Source organism: Typopeltis vanoorti, chromosome 7 (assembly GCF_054136105.1).
Source record: "Typopeltis vanoorti isolate ZY-2024b chromosome 7, IOZ_Tvanoo_1.0, whole genome shotgun sequence".
Lineage (NCBI taxonomy): Eukaryota > Metazoa > Arthropoda > Arachnida > Uropygi > Thelyphonidae > Typopeltis > Typopeltis vanoorti.
In genome coordinates, this window is record NC_143555.1 from 51,213,657 (window position 1) to 51,230,792 (window position 17,136).

The 17,136-nt window shown below is 35.2% G+C and overlaps 1 protein-coding gene across 1 annotated transcript in view; it reads right to left on the minus strand.

The window, feature by feature from the left end:
* LOC150104671 (uncharacterized) overlaps positions 1–17,136 on the minus strand; it is a 58,413-nt gene that overhangs the window by 40,986 nt on the left and 291 nt on the right. The window lies entirely within an intron of this gene.

Consider the following 17,136-nt stretch of genomic DNA (forward strand, 5'->3'; position numbering starts at 1 on the left):
TTTTTTTTTTTTTTTTTTTTTTTTTTGCTTACAGCCTATTGAAAGAATTGTTTGGGATTCTCTTTAGCTTGCATAGCTAGTTTCCTTTCATAATCTGCTTTTGCTTTTTTTTACCACACTCGTTACCCTTCTGGCCTGCACTTTATACCGTTCGTGTGCCTGCAGGTCACCCCTTTCTTTAAATTCCCTCCACAATTGTTTCTTTTTTTTGCAGCTCAAGCTTAATGGTGTTATTCATCCATTTAACCCCTACTTGTTTTACTATTCAGACCTTAGGTATACAATCAGCCATAACTTCCTATAAATTCTCCTTGACCACTTCCCATGCTCTATCGACATCCAGCCCTTGCAGTTTTACATGCCATGGCACTGATCCAAGCAATCTCCTAAGCTTGTCATACTTGCCAGCACGGTAATTCCACCTATACCCTGTTTTAATCGAAAATTCTACACCTTTAGCCACCTCCCATCACTCTCACCAATAGATGGCAACATGGTCATATTCTTTACAGTCAAATTCTCAGATGCTATTACCAGGTCAAGCATTCTCAAACCTCGAGTATTTTTGCTTACATACTGTCTCAGATAGTTATCCCTTAATAATTGAATAAAATCCATTTCCTTCCTCACATGTGTCCTCTCCTCCTTCCAATCAATGTTACCATAGTTGAAATCTCCCATAATAATTACCCTCCTTCCACTCATTTCATCAATTTGTTTATGCATACTATCTCCGCCATCTATTCCATCACCTAGTCTATAGCAGCACCCAACTATATATTTTGTTCTGCCAGTCTCAATCTCACACCAAATAGCCTCAAATGAGCTCTTTTCAATATCGTGCAATACAATTTCAATTCTCCTTGGCTGCAGTTCATCAGCTATCATCATCAATAACACTCCCCCCCCCCATTTTATTTTCTCTGTCCCTCCTAAACACACTATAACCTACAAATTCTATCCCACTAGCTATATCATCTTCCGTCAGCTATATTTCACTAATGCCAATAACCTGTGGCCAGGAAGAGCCAATCAAGGCCAAAAATTCTTCCTTCTTGTTCCTAATACTCCTGGCATTAGTATACATGAAATGCAGAGGTCCCTTTGTCCCACCCCTATCTTGATGCATTATTCTAACTATCCCATTCCAATTTCTTGTCCTTAGTACTGTCTTGGGAATATTATATACATTCTTACACTCAACTGTCTCACTGATGTCTGTATATCCACTCTCCCCCCCCTCCTTGGTAGTTCTAGTTTGCCTGGTTCTGCACATCCATTTTCACTTCATTCAGCAACACTTTTTCCAGTCTCCGCACAACAAATCCATTCAAATGCAGTCCATCCATCTTGTATAAATCCTTTTGCCCATCAAACTCATTCCACACGTCCACGAATTCCACACCACACCACACCGTCTGCATAACCTGCATATAAAGTCATTTGCGATTATGTCCCTCCTTCTAAACTCCTCTCTGTCATACTGTGGCAACAGACTTACCACCCTAACTCTGTCACTCTTTTCTTTTGCTACCTTTAAAAATACTTTAAAGTCCTCTCTCATAAAAAATTTATCTCCTTTCAATTCATTCGTACCCGCCACAACTATCAATTCTTTCACCTTCTGTTTTTGCGCTTTAATACTCTCACTTACATCCTTTAATTTCACACCTGGTAAATACGATTTAGTTAAACTCGCATCTATCACTCCTCTTAATAACTAGTCACCATACAACACTCTTTCCTTCATTTCAGAAACTCTCCCACTCTTACGCTTATTTTTCCTTTCAAACACTTGTCTATTTCCATTAGCCGAGGCACTCTGGAAAGAGTTTTGCAGGTGCTCTAACTCTTGCTGCGCACTGTGTATCACTGCGCGCAACCTAGCAATCTCACTCCCTACAAATAATTCCCCATTTTTTTCATCATTTAAACCATTTTCTCTCTCTGTATAGTTGCTTTCACTCTCTCTTTGATCACTACTCTCATTGCCATCTTGTACAACATCGCAATTCTTTATCAAGCCACTGTTTTCACTCACGTTCTGGCTTTCTTCAACCATAACTATCTCACGACCTGACACATACTTCAATTCCTCACTTTGCTTACACTTTCTGCACATTCTCCCACCACTACCACTTTCCATCCAAACTCTAGCCTCCTTCGGGAATGCATACATCCCACACACACATCACATTGGACAAACTCCCTCACATTACAGTTTTTGAACAAAGGCGTCGTATTTTTGGACGCCATCATCTTACGTCGCATTGGCACCATGTGCTATTCTATGAAACATATCGTTAAAATACTAATTTTAAATAAAACGTAATTCACACCAAAATCACACAGACACAACAAGCTACCAAAAATAAACAATACTACGTTAAAATTTAAACCAATATTCCAATTTTCACTCAAAATTATACTTAGCTTTCGGGAGCTCTCTGAAAGCACTACACTAACACTAAACACTACATTATAATGGGAGGAATGGTGAGAATATGAGTGTAAAAGCAGCAGTGTTATGTAACTGTGTGTTAATGACAGGAATGGGCATTATCATGTAAATGATTACAAAGAGAGAACGATTTTGGCTTTGTCTTTGTCCAGTTCAGACCCAACATGTGCAGAGATGTCTACATGTATAAGGCACCAGAGAAGAACAGAGATCTGCAAGTTGTCCAACTGTGTCATGCAGACTACAGACAAACATATACAAAAGAACATGCAGGTAGCTAATTATGCTTGTACACAAATACTAGAAGTTATCAGAAACAAAGGGGAAAAGTTGTTGCCTTGGTCAATATGTTGGAACATCAGATTGTAGTGAGACCTCGTTATCAGAATCAGACATACTAACTGGCATCGAGTTTAAAGGGTATAGTATTTTCAGGAAGGATAGACAGGATAAGAGAGGAGGCACTGTGTTACTACTGACATCGGATGACTTGAATCAAATTAATGTTGAGATCTATGATCGTAATACTAGTAACAATTTTTTTGTGTGGCACTGAGTTTGAAGCAATCTGGTGTGAGGTGGAATCTAACAAGATCAAATACATAGGAGGGTGTTGTATAGACAACTATAATATTATAGATGCTAGTGATGAAGAAATGCATGACCAAATAAAGATGGGGGGGGGGGGCAAAAAGAGTAATCATAATGGAAGACTTTATCTAAACACTGATTGGATAGCAGTAAAATCTCATGAGAGGAATGAAACTGAATTTATTGAGCTCTCGTAAAATAATTTTCTCAAGCAGCATGTGACAGAAGGAACTCAAATCAAAGAGTGCTAGATTTGATTATAGTGTCAGAGGGCATTTCAATTAAAGACTTAACTATTCTGCCTCCAGTTGGTGACAGTGATCATACGGTATTTGCTTGCAAAGTGGCTAAATTTATGAATGTTCCATTCAGGAAAGGTTGCATGCTGAACTACAAAGCAGGAAATCATGACCAACTGAGGTGTATACACTGAGTTCAGCACAACAGTGTCAGTTGCTGGATGGGAAAAATATTGAGTGCATGGGAAGCATTTAAAAAAAATGCTTAAATTATGCAATACCAGAATAATGTCTCGAGAGTTCGAAATATAAACAACAAAGGAGTCAAATGGATGTGTAATCTTATCAAGCAAAGGATGATGTGGAAGGAATATCATGTGCATAAGGATGATGTCCATTACAAAAATTAAAAGCAGCAGGCCAGAAGAGTCGCAACTGTTGTATGGAAACCGAAGTCTGAATACGAAAAGAAACTGGCTCTGCAAACTAAAGATAACGCCAAAGAATTCTATCGATATGCTGCAAGTAAAAGAAAGAATGAATATGAAAGAATAACCCTACTGAATGTAGATAGCTTGAGGGTGACAAGTGCAGAAGAGGTTGTTCAACTAATGAGTGCCCATTTTGCTAAAAACTATCAACCTGGTGTATGCAACATTGAGCTCACTGCTACCTCTTCACTGAATGAAGAAATTCAGAGGTAAGAAGAGAAGGTATTAGAGTTATTGCAGAAACTGAATAAGAATTCATTAATAGGAATTGATGGCATATCAGCATGGGTGCTAAAAGTGCGTTCAGCTGAAATGACTATTCCTTTGACCAGGCTATATAATTTGAGTCCCAGAACAGGGAATATTCTGCAGGAGTGAAAAGAATGTATGGTAATCCCATTGCACAATGTGGTGCAAAGAGCGAATCCAACTATCAACCAATTAGTATCTCAAGAGTCATGGTGAAGATTTTGGAAAAATTGGTTAGGGTTTGCATTCCGCATTGGATTGACAAAGAATTTCTACTTTGCAATGAACTGCATGGGTTTACTAAGGGAAGGTAATGCTTTAGCAACTTGCTTACATTTTATGATGTTAGCATTGAACTAGACAAAAGGAATGGATCCACTATGATACTTTTGGATTTTACTAAGGCTTTTGAGAGAATATAGCATGAAAGACTGTTGTAAAAATTCAAAAATATGGGTTTGGATTATAAAATATTAGCATGGATAAAATGATAGCTGAGTGATAGATATCAAAAAGTTGTATACAGAGGATGTGAGTCTGCAAGATTCACATCCCCCCCCCCCCCATATACCACTTTCTGATGGTGCACCACATGGATCAGTCCTTGGTCCACTGTTATTCAATCTGTACATTAATGACAGTGGGAAGGATTTGATAAGTGACATACAGCTATTTGCTGATGATGCAAAGATTGGTAGGGTGATCAGGAATGCTACTGATATGCAGTACTTGCAGAATGATTTGAACAGCTGCATTGTGGGCATGAGAAAATGGATACCAGTTCAATGTCAGTAAATGTAAAGTCATGCACTTTGGCATGATTAGATATCCAATGTCATATGATATTGGCAAGATTATGCTAGAAGAAACTGATCAGGCTAAGGATTTTGAAGTGTTAGTAGATAGAAATGAATTTCGGGGACCATGTAGCAAAGATTGCAAATATAACTTAAATAGTAATTGCAATGCTGAAACAAACTTTGACATGTAAAGATAAGGATGTCATTTTGGTTCTTTACAAGGCCTTGATAATACCTCACTTGGACTATTGTGCACAGGTCTGATCTCTTGGTTTTCATTATGATTCTGATATATTGGAGAGAGTGTGCAAAGGAGAGTGTTAAAAATTATATCAGGATTATGGAATACTGATTATGAAGACAGATTGGGAATTTGTAGACTGCAGACACCAGGAAACGGGAGAAAGAGGAGAGATATGATTGAGACTTATTTTTTTTTTATTTTTAACTTCTGAAAGGTTCATAGAGGATCTAAGTTGATTTAATTTTTGGAAGCTGAGAATGAATGCTGCTAAGGGAGTGAGAACTAGATTTTTCTCTCATAGAAGGGTATATGAATGGAATGGGTTGCCAATGGATGGCATGTGTGCAGGCAGTTTGAATGTATTAGCTTATGTGTGTGTGTAGTATGTGGCTGGCCTCCCTTGATGAGTCCCTGACTTCCTGGAGGTCTCTTAATAATAATAATAATTTCCAAAAACTAGGACAATTTCTTTTACAGAATAAATTTCTATTCAACTTTTGCCCACATCCTTTGTTTGGATTATTTCACATGGCAAAATAACTTACCTAAAAAAAAAAAAAAAAACAGGCATAGGCATGGGTTTGCTGCTCGCCCCCACCCAACAGCTAACTTTTATATGGAATAATTTGAGCAATAATTTGTATCACATTGAATATCGACATAACACCAATATATAATTCCAAACTCACATATGATTTAGGGAGGTAAAAAAAAAAATCCACATAAAATATAAGCCTTACTCAGAGCTAATCCAACAATCTCTTTGCTCCTCCTTTCTCTATGCTATATATGTGTACTGCTAGCAATAACCATAATGTACAGGTCAAAATGTTGAGTAATCATTTTAAAAGTATTACTTATGGTAGTTGTCACCATACGTTTTCAGTAATGAATTATGAACAATGAAGGAAAAGAATTACTAGCCAGGAGATATGCTATAGGAAAAGTGGAGAAAGCTGAGTAGGTCTCCAATGGTGAAGAAACTGACTGCTGATGACATTCTCCACAAGAGAACTGAGGTTAAGATAATGGTATAATAGTTTGATGAATAAGGCATCTTTTTTGATATGGACTGAATATAGTCTTTTGTTGAATGGTAAATTCCAGATGAGTATAAAAAAAAGAGTGTAAAGATGATATAGGATAGGTATTAGTTGTGGGATGTATTTCTGGACATAAAGGAATGACATCAGGACCAGAACATTTATTGGTATCCATGCTATTCAGGATATTTCCAACATCTTTTTAGAAAAAGACCAAAGGAGAAATGGAAGCTGTTATCTATACTAGAAAAGAAGGAAATGAATGATTAAAGGAGGACAAATTTATCTTTGCTGTACTTGGCAAAGCTACCAGGAGCATGAGACATCTTTGGAGTTTGAAGCAAGTGTTCTGTAAATGGTATTTTTATATTTGAATTTGATGGTGTGTGTGTGTGTGCATGCATGATTGTTGTATGCATGTGGTGGCTGCAAAGGTGGACTGTGTCTCTCAAGCCATTTGCAATATGCTTACAATGTTTTGCTTGGACTTCCTTAGCACACTTTTTCAAGAACCAAGGCTTGGATAGTGAACATGGGATTCTGAGTTGAATGGGAGATGGTCTTCCTTTCAGGAGAATTATTTCAGTTACTCAATCAGAGTTGGTGTGTGAATCAAGAGTGAAAACAGTAAAAGCATGGAAAGGACAGTAAAATTTATCTAGTATTTGCCAGAGAAAACACAAAATAGAATGGCTGGAGAAAAGACTTCTGTAGAAAAGGAAACTTGGTTGTTACATCATAGCCTGAGTTGGCAAGTAGAGTGCTGACATTTACAGTATATTTGGAAAACTGACTGAGTCAAAAAGTGCTGGTGTAGTGAAGATTATCTCAATCAATAGACAAAAGAAGACAATTTAAGTTGTGGACACCTTAATGTTTAGATATCAAGCCCAAAAAAAACAAAACTTCGCTTTGGGGTATGAAGGAAGCAGCTAATTAAATTTGAAACCCTTGCCAAAGAGACCAATTATATTCTCTTAAATGGCAATTAGTGCTGTTGGTTTCACATTAAGGAATGAAAATCATCTATTACCTAAAAACTTTCACAAAATACCTATGCTATTATGGGATTCAAATCAAAAGCTTGCTGGTAGTAACAAAAGGATGCTATTCTCTCAGCTAACCAGGTCTGCATAATCTTAATTCATTAAAAAAAATTTTTTTTTTTAAATGAAGTTATGAATGCATTCATGGTATCACTCTTCTAACAACTTTTTCAATGCAAGAAATTCTTTATGCTTTCTATCATTCAAATATTTCTAGCAAGTTGGTAATATATTTGCAAAATTGTGTTCAAATTTTGCAAATACGGGTAACCCCGTATAACGCAGTACTTATACAATGCGGTTTCAATATAACGTGGTCTACAAATTGTAGTAACCCTTGTTCAATGCGGTACTTATACAACGCGGTTTTGACAAAAACTGTCTAGAAATTGCAGTAACCCTTTATCTTTTAATATATTTTTCATCGCGCGACTTAAAAATCAAATTTTATCTTCGTTAAATTTGTGTCTGCCCATATCGCGTAGATAGTTATAAATAGCGAATTTATAGTAGGGGAAACACTCTTTAGCATGCATTTACGTCAAGTGTATACCGTATAAAGTGTTTATTGTTGAAAATTGTCTTCGTTTTCTGCCAGGAAAGCGATTAAAAATCATAAGTGTGTTATCTCAAGCTGAACTGGTAATTAATTTATGGAATTAACAACGCATATAAAGTATATTAATTAAAGATAACTTTAATGAATCACTTCTATATTTCGGCAATGTCACATTGCCATCTTCAGGAACATAAAGATATGGTATGTGCACTAAGGAACTAACAAAGCAAATGAGGAAGAAAGTAAGAAACTAATTTTGTTCCTAAAGTCCTAATGGTGCCCTCTTGCAGGCTAATTTGGTAGTCTTGGCAGTTGGGCTGAAGTTCTCATAATGAAAGTCTCCCAAATTTGGGGCAGTTTCATGCACCCAAATTTGTTGAGGTTAGGAACGTTTTTTAGAGCTGCTGAAGATTCTTTGAATAATCTTTCGTATTTAAACTTGCTGCGATGGATTATTTTTGTTTTCTTCCAATGAATTTTATGGTGGGTATCTAAGGCATGGTCTGCCAGCCCAGAGCGGCTGTACTGATGAAACCGGATGTAGTCTTGGTGTTCTGAAATCCTGATATTTGTTGTTCTGCCTGTTTGGCCAAAGTAGGACTATTTGCAGCTACAAGGGACCTGGTATACACCAGGTAGGTCTAGGGGAAGTGGTTGGTCTTTGGTAGAGCAGATAAGGGATGCCAACTTTTTATATGGTCTGTAACAGGAAGTAAGGTCATATTTTTTGAGGATATTAGTTATTTTTTCAGAGGTGCACTGGATGTAGGGGATAGTGATAGACTTGGTGTAGTCTTTATTGTGGAGGGGGAGGAGGGGGGGTTGTGGTTTACAGGTTTTAGTATTTTTTGGATTTTTTTGGGGTTATAGCCATTGGCTAAGAAAGTGTTGAGGATGTGGTTTAGTTCCATAGTCAGGGCCTTGTCATCTGAGCAGATTAATTTTGCCCTGTTATATAGTGTTTTTATCACCCCATATTGTTGTGAGGGGGGGGGGGATTGCTGGTGAATGTATCTGCCAGTGTGGGTGGGTTTTCTGTAAACAGAAAAAACCAAAGATCCATCAAGCTGGCGGGTGATTAAAGTGTCTAGGAAGGGGAGGGTGTTGTTTTCCTCTTTTTCTAAGGTGAACTGGACTCTGGGATGATGGTTGTTTAAGTGTGTTAGGAAGGAGTGGAGTGTGTCTGAGCCATGTGGCCAAATAGCAAACACATCATCCACATAACGAAGCCAAATAGTGGGTTTTTGTGGTGCGGAGTTTAAGGCTTTCTCTATTTGGCTTCGTTATGTGGATGATGTGTTTGCTATTAGGCCAAATGGCTCAGACACACTCCACTCCTTCCTAACACACTTAAACAACCAACATCCCAGAGTCCAGTTCACCTTAGAAAAAGAGGAAAACAACACCCTCCCCTTCCTAGACATTTTAATCACCCGCCAGCTTGATGGATCTTTGGTTTTCTCTGTTTACAGAAAACCCACCCACACTGGCAGATACATTCACCAGCAATCCCACCACTCCCCCTCACAACAATATGGGGTGATAAAAACACTATATAACAGGGCAAAATTAATCTGCTCAGATGACAAGGCCCTGACTATGGAACTAAACCACATCCTCAACACTTTCTTAGCCAATGGCTATAACCCCCAAAAAATACTAAAACCTGTAAACCACAACCCCCCCTCCCCCCCTCCACAATAAAGACTACACCAAGTCTATCACTATCCCCTACATCCAGGGCACCTCTGAAAAAGTAACTAATATCCTCAAAAAATATGACCTTACTTCCTGTTACAGACCATATAAAAAGTTGGCATCCCTTATCCGCTCTACCAAAGACCAACCACTTCCCCTAGACCTACCTGGTGTATACCAGGTCCCTTGCAGCTGCAAATTGTCCTACTTTGGCCAAACAGGCAGAACAACAAATATCAGGATTTCAGAACACCAAGACTACATCCGGTTTCACCAGTACAGCCGCTCTGGGCTGGCAGACCATGCCTTAGATACCCACAATAAAATTCGTTGGAAGAAAACAAAAATAATCCATCGCAGCAAGTTTAAATAAGAAAGATTATTCAAAGAATCTTCAGCAGCTCTAAAAAACATTCCTAACCTCAACAAATTTGGGTGCATGAAACTGCCCCAAATTTGGGAGACTTTCATTATGAGAACTTCAGCCCAACTGCCAAGACTACCAAATTAGCCCGCAAGAGGGCACCATTAGGACTTTAGGAACAAAATTAGTTTCTTACTTTCTTCCTCATTTGCTTTGTTAGTTCCTTAGTGCACATACCATATCTTTATGTTCCTGAAGATGGCAATGTGACATTGCCGAAATATAGAAGTGATTCATTAAAGTTATCTTTAATTAATATACTTTATATGCGTTGTTAATTCCGTAAATGAATTACCAGTTATGTCTAACCAACGTATAAGTCTTACTACTAGTATCTCAAGCTGAGCACTTTATTTTCTGGTGAATTACATACATAATTAATATGTAATGCTTTTTTTATGTAAAAAAGTTATTTTTATAGTAATGGCCACAAATTGCATTGAAAGGGAAAAAAATTAATATTGAAAAGAAAATTCGTCTCAAAGAAAATTTTTCTCGAAGAAAAAAAATTAAAATCATGGATCGGTTGAAAAATGGAGACCAGTTGTTGTAAGAACTTTGAATTTAAATGAATCAACAATTCAAACAATCAAACACAATGAACATAAAATCTGAGAAAGTGTTTATTGCTGGCTCGACGATAAGTGCAAAGCTCGTTGCTCGTGTACGCAATTTTCTAAGAGAAAAATAAAGAAATCTCTAATGATTTGGAAAGAAGATGCACTCAAAAGAAAATTGCTTTGGATGGAAATCTTATTAAACAAAAAACTATCAAAGTTTATAAACATTTATAATGCAGATCAGGTGTTCAATGCTGATGAATCCGGGTTATATTGGAAAAAAATGCCAAAACGCAGCTACATTGCAAAAAATGAAAGATCAGCTCCTGGAGTCAAAGTTTCCAAAGACAGGATTACTCTACTGTTTTGTAGTAATGCATCAGGTGATTACATGACAAAACTAATGTTCATTAACCGATCCTCAAATCCTCGTGCTATGAAAGATTAAAATATGCACTTATTTTTATTTTGCCTAAAATAAAAAGTGCATATTTATCACTTGTTATACTATGTATTTGTGTCATAGTTTATATGTTTTCTTAACTTGCATGAATTACCTGAATTAAATAAAAATATATTTTTGTTGGATATGTCATTGTTGTTGATATAATTAAAAAAAAAAAAAAAAATTTGGAACATAACCCTATTTTTTGTATGTGATCTGAGTCTTGCATAACGCGCCATTTCTATGGAACCTAACATCCGCATTATATGAGGGTTACCTGTATATTATTAGTTCATCCTTAGTTTAACTAAGGAGAAGTAAATTTACAAGAGAATTTAAACGCTGCAGGTCTACCTTAAAAAAAATAATAATAATAAAATAAAATAAATAATAATAAAGGAAGAACCATTTCTATTACTTGTTAGCTATATTTATGTTATCCTTCTGAAGTCCTTAACTCAGACAATGGTGAAAAGTTGTGCAAATGCATTCAATAATGAAAATTATTAGTTTGCATGTGTACAAAAGTAGTTAGATTCAAGTACTCGCAGCTCTATAATCTTTGTATGATTTTGTATTATATTACAGAAATTATTTAATAATTGCTGAAATGCTGAATAAAAGAAGTTGGAAGTCAAGATTAACATATTGGGAATATGAATAGGGAGGATTAAATGCATATGATAACTTAAATGCAGAGTTATGCTGATTATATGAAGTACAAGGAAAGTAATGAAGGTAATATTTTATATATATACACAAATGCTTAGAAATAAGTGAATTAGAACAAATAGTGCAGACAGTAAAGCTAAAATAGAAAAAAAACAACATACAGACCAACAATTGGGCCAGAAGCCTGTATGACATTAGCAAGGCCAATGAGAGAGCTATTAACTTTGTATTCCTCCAATGGGCTGCTAAATGTACACCTTTTGTAGCCTACAGATTGGTATATGTGGGTGCATATACCAATCATTACCTAGTAACAGCATATTTCAAGCTAAGACTTTCTGCTAAATGGAAAAATGTTAACAGAAACAGAAATACTAATCAGCATAATATTGAAAGGTTGGTTAGTGTTCTCGAACTCTTTCAAGAAAAAATGAAAAAGTTTAAGAACAGGAACCAAACCTTGGAGATTCAGCGGCAAGCCCTGAAGAAATTACTGATTGATTCAGCCAGAAAGGCATGTAGTGAGGTTGTCTGTAAGGAGAGAAAAATCAGAACTCCATTGTGGATATACGAAGTTAAAGAGGCAGTGAAGGAAAAGAAGGAAGCATATCAAAAGTTCCTGGCAAATAAGTCAGCTTATGCTCTTAGAGAATACAGAGACAAATGTAAGAAAGTTTAACACTGTGTAAAACTAGCTAAAAAAAAAGTCATGGGAAGACTGGTAAGAACATAGAAAATAAATATCAAGAAGGTGGTAAGATATTCTGAAGGTTGTCGAAAAAGCTCACAAATAAAGAAAAGTGCTGTAAAAGGAATTAGAGATGATAAAGGTAACATGAAAACTGGAGAAAAAGATATCCTAGAAGTATGGAGTAATTATTTCGAAAAATTGCTAAATGGAACAAGCAGTGATAGTAGAGTGGTAAAAACACTAACCAGACATGTGGTCAGGAATACATATCCATACTTCAAGTAGAAAAACATCAAAGGCAAGGCCTGAAATGTGGAAAAGCAGCAGCTTGTCATATGCCTTTTCGACATCTACAAAACTTAAATACAGATCTTTGTTATGTTCCCATGATTTCTCAACTATTTGTCGTAAAGTGAAGATCTGATCCTGACAGCCTCTATTTGGCCTGAATCCTGCTTGTTCTTCACCAAGCTTTACTTCCACAATCCTTCTCAACTGTTTCTCAAATATGCTTGCGTAAATCTTACCAGGAACACTTAATAGAGAAATACCTCTATAATTCTCACATTCAATTTTATTTCCCTTTTTATATATGGTACTATTAAACCTGATATCAAAATTGGAGATGTTAATGCCAGCTTTATGCAGACGATGTTATGCATCTAAATAAATCCACTACAAGTCTGCAAGATTCCCTGACTAAATTGAACAACTGTTGTAATAGATATGGCCAGCAATAACAAAACAAAGAGAATAATAATAGGCAGAAGCATTGAAAATATCAACTGCATTGTGAATGGAGAACCTACAGAACAAGTAAAATATTTCAGCTACTTAGGCATGCTTTTTTAGTGATGATGGTAAATTAAATATGGAAATAAATAAAGCTGGTATGGTAGGAAGTTAACTGAATAAATTTATATGGAATAAGAGAGAAAGTAATCAAAACACTAAATTAGCTGTATACAAGCCAGCGTTCAAACCAATTTTTAACTTATGGATCTAAGAGCTGGGTCAGTAGATGATGATGGTAGTTATGGTTCATTGTTGTTGATGGATTGAGTGATGGAAATGGAGAGTTGTAGAGTAGGTGCCCTCCCATGATGAGGCTTTGGACTCCATGGAGGTGTCATGTAATAATAATAATACGACTTGCCCTAGTCCTGATTATATTTCAGGTGCAAACTTTGTTTGATTACACTTTGATAAAGGTTTAAACCAAGTATATAATTTCTTGGTATCTTTAATTTATACTATAACCAAGTGGAAAAAATTCCATAGTAGTTTTGTAATTGTAAATGTGCAGTTTACTAACAAAGCATTGAGATATGTCACAGGAAGATATAGTTGTATATCTTGAAATGCATCCTTCCTCTCAAAAAACAGAAGTGTCTTGAGAATATCAATATACAGTGGTATCTCATTAATCGGAACTAATAAAAACCGTGCTCATTCGGATTAGCGAATTTCTCCCCAAGAGACAACAATAACTAGCGTTTAAGACAAAAATAATCAGATTCTAATGGTATATCAATTTAATTCTGTAAATAAATTAACTGATAGAAAAAAGCTACTGTACTGTAAAGTAAAAGAAAAAAAATAATAATAATACGGTACACAAGTTTATTTTAGTAAAAAATTTAATTTGTATGTACCTGTATTGTTGAGGATTCTGATTTAATAAAATTGCATAGTTCAGTACGTAACTTAATTTACGTAAAAAATATCACTTTCTTGTACACAACACAAAAAAGTTTCACAAAATAGCACAAAAAAGTTTTTTTTTTTTATTTCTTTGTAAAAAAGTTCCTGATTTTCTTTTGCTTCTTTGAAGCTAAACTTTTTTTTTCAAATGCTTCTTCTCGGAGCTGCATTAGCAACAAAATTTTGTGCAATGGCTTATCATTCTGCTTAGTCCATTCTATACACATATTAAAATGTCAGCTGCCTCTTCATGTTTTACTTTTTTTTCTTTGAGTTCTTCATCATCATCATCGTCTTCTAATTCATTCTATAGCGTAATATTTATAATTTCATCATCTGATTTGATTTTGAATTCACTTTTGGTTCTGTCTATAATCCATTCCGCAATATCTATTTGTGAAATTTCAGCATCTGGATTTATATTTTTAATCAAATTATGCACATTTTGAATTTCCTCTTTTTGTGTATATTTGTGATTCATGCCGAAAATACAGTACGTACTATACAGTATAAAAAAGCAAACGTGAATACACAATAAATCAAAATAGTCCTCCAGTATAACCGTACAATCGACAGTATGAAAAAATACTGTACCATAATAATAATAAAATAAATAATAATAGTTAAAATAATAATTATTAATTAAAAATAATAGTACACAAAATAATAATATGTAATAAATAAAACTTTTTTCTTTCAAACTGCAGTTCGGATTACTGGAGGGTTCGGATTAACGAGATACCACTGTACTACTAAAACAAACTTGAATTATCGTATTTGCCGGCGTATAAGACACACTTTTTTCTTTGAAAATAGGTCTAAAAAACAGGGTGCATCTTATGCGTCAATACTCAGTTTTTTATTACTTTCATTTCTGGAAATTTTCTCTGTTCCGAGTTACGCGATTTCTTTCTTGCTTCCTTGTGGTGTCTGAGAGCATTCCAGTTACGTAGAGCTCGGTGGATGCACGAGCTGTCATCGACGATCACAGCTATGTTCCTGTTCGTTTAAACTTTCCAATTGTTGTTGTGGTTGTTGCGCACGGTGATAAATTTCTGCCGTTAAATTTTCTCTAAATTTCTTGGCAAATTATGGCTGAAAAATGTCGGCATTGCTACAATATTGCACAAGCTACGTGTGATTGTGTATGCTAAATAACATGGAAACAGGGCTGCAGAGAAGAATTTCGGGCCACTCACAACTGAGAAAATGATAAGAACTTGGCAGAATCAGGAAGAGGATCTAAAATATATTTTTTTCCTAAAAAATTCATCTTATATGCCAGCAAATACAGTATATATTAAACCTGAGGATTTCCAGTCAGCCAAACTATATTGAATTAACTATGTTAAATGATACCATGAAAAACTGCTAAATGATATTGGCTGAGATTCTTTCCAACGAACTTAGCTTTTGGAATTACATGTGAGAGCATCCCAGAATATGAATGGGTAGGGGGAAATGTAGTCATTTCACAATTTGGATACCAATAATTGCAACACTGCAGTTACTGGTGTGAAAATCTCAAATGTCAACTCCAACTACATACATATCTTGGTCTTGTTATCATGAACATTCTTGGAACTAATAAACAATATTCCACTGTGTGTTATTACATAGTTACATCTGCAGTTTTTGTAATGACAATGCAAGAGTTGCTGTTGAGAAATACTGATGGCAATTTCCTGACTACAATATAAAAATAGTGTATGTATGAAAAGTTTTCAATACAATACAATATAAAAATAGTGTATGTATGAAAAGTTTTCAATACATACACTATTTTTATGAGCTCCATACACAGGAGGTAGCAAAGTATGTGTATGTGGAAGGAGTATATATTTTTACTTTCTCCCTCCACATCCTGAGTGATTAAATTCAAAACAAAAAGAACACACCCAAACTAAACTCCACATTTAATTGCACACAGATTTGTATCCTAGGATATCTCTTATGTAACTTAACCTCTTAACTTAATTTATAAACACATTAAGTCCATTAAGAGATTGAGTCTTCACACACCTAACAAAAATAAAAATCTTTAATTTACAAATAATACAAATATATACATCAAATCGACTGTTTAGCAATATATTCTTCAGATTACAAGCAAGAAAAACATTAACATGCATAAATTCCTTTCAATTACAATTACCATCACGTATTATCCTATATAGACAAAACTTCTGGAATTTCAGTATCTTGCTTCCTACAGAAACTTATTCCTTCTTGAATTCACAATGGAGAAAGACTAACATAAAAACTTCTCTCTACGACAGCAACATAAATAAAAACTCTTCTTACATCTTAAAACCACAGAACACTGAAGAAAACATATTGTAGGATATCCTACACATTAAAGAGGAGTTAAAGTTAGCAGTTAGTAATAGGACATTTATGAAAGTACTTAGTCTAAACATTTGTTTACTTTTGTGTGTTGTGAGTAAGATATTTTGAGATGTTATTCTTATCTTTAGTTACTGAAGTCTTACTCAGAAATGAAATAGATTTTAGTTGTTGTGTGAGGTTGAGATTTTGTATGCGTTGTCAAAAGTTTAGTAATGTTGGAGTCATTTGTATGCAAACTAACTTTTACAAAATGTTGTCAATGACAAGGGAAGTGAAAGTTACCATTGTAATTCCTGTTGTGTGAGTAATTAAATGAGCTTATCTCAGTGCATAAAAGACTGTGGAATGAAACAATTAAAACATTATAATTAAATAAACTTTTCTGTACTGTGAGGAAAGAAAATCATTTCAAGCCCAACGCTGGAAAGCAGTAATGGCAGTGCACGAAGGTGGACTTGAGCATAAGTTTCTCAGTTACATTTCTGAGCATGTACAGAAGTGAAAAGAACATTACCAAATGTTAGGACTTTTAACACTCAAGAGTGTGTGAGGAAGAAAGTAAAAATTATATAAAACGTACTTTTCCTACACATATAATATAATATCTTGTCTTCATCCAAGACACTTCTGTAACTTCACTTTCTATATGAAAGTAACAGCAAACTGCACTCAGTAAACTTCTAAAAACTATACCACTTTAGAATGAATTAACTTTCTAATTGAAAGTCTCAACATTCTTTTTAAAATCTTATCAAGAGTTCTGACACTTCAGAACACTCTGCCTTCTATATGAAAGTGTCTGAAGAAATAACTAAAATGAACTGTTAGGAATCACTTGTCAGACTGACAATCCTAAATAAAATTTACTCG